At 41.5% G+C, this 4833-nt stretch overlaps 1 long non-coding RNA gene across 1 annotated transcript; it reads right to left on the reverse strand.

Moving 5' to 3' along the window:
* Positions 1-907: 907 nt before the first annotated feature.
* Positions 908-2431, reverse strand: LOC106812017. Its single transcript, XR_001394249.1, has 3 exons — positions 2191-2431; positions 1604-1705; positions 908-1423 (listed from the first exon to the last, which is right to left on the reverse strand). It is a non-coding gene; the product is annotated as an uncharacterized LOC106812017 (long non-coding RNA).
* Positions 2432-4833: the final 2402 nt, after the last annotated feature.

Below are 4833 nucleotides of genomic sequence, written 5' to 3' on the forward strand. Positions count from 1 at the left end.
TTACAAGTATTAAGTCGAATTAATACACTGTTCCCTGGTTTTTTTGCCAGTTTATTGATCAAGCTGTCCTTCATTTTCAATATAAAAACAAACCGCAATGTCCTACGATGACCATACGCTGAGATAAATGAGCGGCGGTGAAAATCTTAGGTATTTCGCTGAACACCGACGAAACATTAGTTCGCTCCGACCCACTCCGAAGTGATGGCCAGTTGCAGTTAGCTTTTCCGGTATCCCGCTGTGTAGCGCCATAAGTGGCGCTGACTCGCGTCATACTACCAGAAGTTTACTATGGTTTTCCGGTTGCTTGACCATTATTTAACCAAAAGATCTTCATGGCAACACGCGAATTGTGTGAATCATTCATTTTTGATTAGACTATAACGCATTGATTGCTTTTTGATTCATTTGATGCGATTCAATGTCTGCTGACCTGAATGAAGAGATGTATCTCGAAAGCTCGATCAATTAAACTTTAAAAAACCCTTAATTCTATACCTTGACTATTGTTTTATATCATATATAATATATATTATGTATATTATACATATAATATAATATTATATATAATAATATATTATAATATCATAATATTATAAATATATATAATCAAAACATTGAGACGATACGATCTACTATAAGCGATGATATTATATAGTCCTGTATAACATGTAATACGAGTAAATCTTTACAGCAAAGTTCTCACGGCCACGGAGTTTTTATCTGTGCATATACATCATATAATGTCGGCTGGTTTCCAGGCCGATGATACCCATGAACCAGCACCACGTCCGAGGATAAGTTCATATTTAACTGCTACTTACAGACATCATTTACTCTGACACAAAGCACTGATTGACTTTTCAAATATCTATATGAACAGGTAAACATCGACGGGAACGATCTATCTATTCACACCTGCCAAGACGACGCGCTACTAATATGCACACGTCTAATAAAATATGTTAAAAGTATTATACCACGTTTAGAACTTCGATGTGAAATGTATAGCCTCGCCAAGAACTGACTTTGAAGAAGGTTCCATGATTTTTATATCGTGTCACTAATATCGACTCTGTTTCGTACATATAGATACATTATTTTTTTTAAGTTGTTTTTAAGCTGCAGACCAGGCTATAGCTCTCTGACCAATAGCCAGCATTGTATATATACAGCTATAACTACCGTTGTTATTCTATTTTAAATGTATTCATACGTGCTAAGCACGTACCAAGAATATTTGAAGGGCAACGACTACGAACAATACAATTTGAAGGTATTTGTACATGTTAGAACATGCGTTGATATACACTGTCACCGTCCAGTCCCCACACGAAGTTCGACGCTGAACTCACGCTCACTTTGCTGAGTGTACCGGAAATAGGCTGCCACTCTGTTCCAGTCGGATTTGTATCATTTATACCTGGTGGTGACAAAATAGTTCATTTATAAACGAACTGGAAAATGATATACTAGTTACTGAATTTATCATTGTATTACAAATCTATTTGAAGTCGGAATATTGTTCGAAAGAATTATAGAAGTAAGAACTACTAGGGCCTACAAGAATTATGCGAGAGCGTAAATCACTAGGTGCAAATACCGGTGCGTTTGAATATATTGTTGTTTTCATCCACGCCCCACACGACACCATCACCAGAGGAAACCTGCTTCAGTGAGCCATCCACCAGTTCCCAGCCAGTACCTGTGCGGAAATATACTCATCGAACAATACACCCATCGAACACTATTATTAGCCAGTCAACTAAATATGAACATCTGTTATAATAACGAATGCCCTGCGTGTAAGGATCGATGACTCATCGGGGGGTTTCCCAACCCGCCGCGCACGAGCGGGGAAAGCAGTGACAGACACCATCCACCGCCGCCGGCGCCACCGCGTCGGCAACCATTGACGCTGCTTATATCGCGGTATACTTGCCTTTTTTCTTTTCCGTGTTTGACTCGAGATCTACACACACGGCACACATATCATATTACACACTACGCGTTACACACAGATCTACACACACAACGACGTAACGTCCGATATTTACATACCAATACAATATATCGCCCAATCTACACTTATAAATAACTCATCATTAATTAACACTAATTAAAAACAACTAATTACCACGAGGTCACTTTCTGTTTGTAGCGTGCATAAACTCGAACTTAATCACGTACCTTCACCTCCGATTCCGTTGCCGGTGCCGATTCTGTAAAAGACAACGTTCGTACTATTTACTGTCCAGACTCCTGCCTGACCAACGGACACCACCTTGATCGCCTCTTGTATTACGCCTGACCAGCCCACACCGACGTGATCGGTCGCGGATATACCCAGACGGCGGACAACTTCCTGACGATCGGTTAAGCCCCACAGCTCGTTGTTGACGGAATTGACACGGATCCAAATGAGGGGACCGCCTACATAGGGCCAGGAACCAGTTCCTATCGGGTTCGCATCAGATATGCCTGCAATGATCCGCATATATATGTTATGAGCTATTATATATGTTATGCCATAACGCAGACGAACCGTGCCACAAGAAAATCACGTTTCGTCTTCAAAAACTGAAGCATTTGTACAGAATTAACTTACCCAAAAAATACACAAGCGTTATAACCTTCATCTCATAATATACATCGTGTATCATTAGAGATGAAAAATTAATATATATACCATGTAGATAAAAGACTAGAAAACCTTTAAGGTTGATGACCCACAATGCGTTGAAGCCGGAGCTTATTAGATGCGCTTGTCCGTTTAACACTTGCCACTCGGATCCGGCTTTCCCACCATTGTTCTGCAAAACGAACATTCATCGGCTAGCTGCCGCTACAGAGATATATGAACAACAACGAGGGGGAAACGACAGCAGTGAGTCCCTGCGGCATGGTCTGTTGATTTATCAAGTTGATCTGTTGATTTATGAGTCCGTGATACAACAGAAAAAATCCGGTAGCCAACGACATAATCGTCCTGAGTTTAGCCGATGTCGCTAAAATCAAACTCAACTCGCCGTAATTTTGCTCGATAAGCCGTTTATCAATCGCAAACGAATCAAAAACATTTCTACGTCGCCATGTCGGATTTAAATAGCGGGGACACTAAAGTGAGCGGGCACGAGTCAGCGCCTGCTGTTTTGCAAAGATTCACTGCCGTTTTCCATCATATCGCTGTTCGTATATAGTCCTATAACGGGAGCGAAGAGCTACTCGGCTATGGCTAGATACACGACTGTAAAGACCCCCGCACACGGTGCGCATTCGGCGCGCGCCAACGGCGCTGAGCTAAACGCGCGCGCCATTTGTGCGGTGTCTTTCCATTTCGCCATTTTCCCACTTCGCCATTTGCCATTTCGCCATTAACCATTTCGCCAGTTTCCCATTTCGCCATTTTCCCACTTCGCCATTTTCCCATTTCGCCAATTTCCCATTTCGCCATTTCGCCATTTTCCCACTTCGCCAGTTTCCCATTTCGCCAATATTATATGTTGCTTCTACCCCCTGCAAGAAATTGATCCTTCCATTCTTAAAAAAGAGTCATTTCTAGGTCGTTATGGTTAGGGTTAGGGTTAGGGTTAGGGTGCCTGTACATGATCCATATGTTTTGATATGTACGATTTCGCCTTCTTGTTCTTCAAATAAATAATTGACTCCATATCTAAAGATTCGTTAAAATGTATTAATTACAGAGGCCTACTTTTAACCCACCTTAAACAAGGGGGTGGTCGGGGAGATAGGACGAAATGGCGGAATGGGAAAATGGCGAAACGGGAAACTGGCGAAATGGCAAATGGCGAAGTGGGAATTTTTAATGGCGAAGTGGGAAAATGGCGAAATGGGAATAAACCATTTGCGCACGTAAACCAGCCCGCACACGGTGCGCATTCGGCATCGAGCCAGAAAAATCAAACACGATCGATATTTTGCGCGCGCATTCGGAGCACGCCAGCCCGCACACGGTGCGCATTACGCGCGCCGAATGCGCACCGCGTGCGGGTACCCAGCAGAGTGGGGTTAAATTATTATTGGGATACATGATTATAATTGTAACATAATATAATTATAACAATAATTATAATTGTACACATTTATAATCGTATCTAGGGTAGAGCTAGCCTCTACGCGGCTGGCGCATACAAGACCGTAGCGACGCTGTCAGCGTCGGGCGATAATCCAAGGAAGCCGAAAAAGGGCTTTTTTTCAGTTCTACTGCCAAACCGAGACCGTGTTCCGTGTTTCATTAAAGAAATATAGATATAGAACAGTTATTCAACTAGTGGCAGGTTAGCTGCGTGGTGAATAGTTTGTCGTGTTCTCCACCATGTTTAGCCGTTATTGTTACTGTTACGCGGCACTAAACATCGAGTGTAATTGACCGGCTCGCCTAACCACGCAGTTTGTGCTAGGTGACGTCATCTTGTTCTGCTAGGTAGCTGATTGTTGCTAGGTCAGTCAAAATAAACCAATTCAAACTTTCAGAGAACTTTGCTGCATGATTTATACTATTTCCACATTACAAAAATTTTACACGTCGACGCCAACGCTACATTATATTATATTATATTATATTATATTATATTATATTATATTATGTCACATTGATATCATGTGATATATTAATATTTTTTATTTTATACGGAATCTTAATTTACAACTTACACGTGTATTAGTTCTGTACCAGATCGTACCATTATCTGTGCATCCCCAGACCCCGGCTTGTCCTATGCTGACATCACGGAGGGAAATGCCAGGTATCTGTTTCCAGAATGCATCTGTGATTAACAAACGTTCGTTATCAATGCAGTGTACGTAACATAC

This window comes from Priapulus caudatus, unplaced genomic scaffold (genome assembly GCF_000485595.1).
Source record: "Priapulus caudatus unplaced genomic scaffold, Priapulus_caudatus-5.0.1 Scaffold600, whole genome shotgun sequence".
Classification (NCBI taxonomy): Eukaryota; Metazoa; Priapulida; class Priapulimorpha; order Priapulimorphida; family Priapulidae; genus Priapulus; species Priapulus caudatus.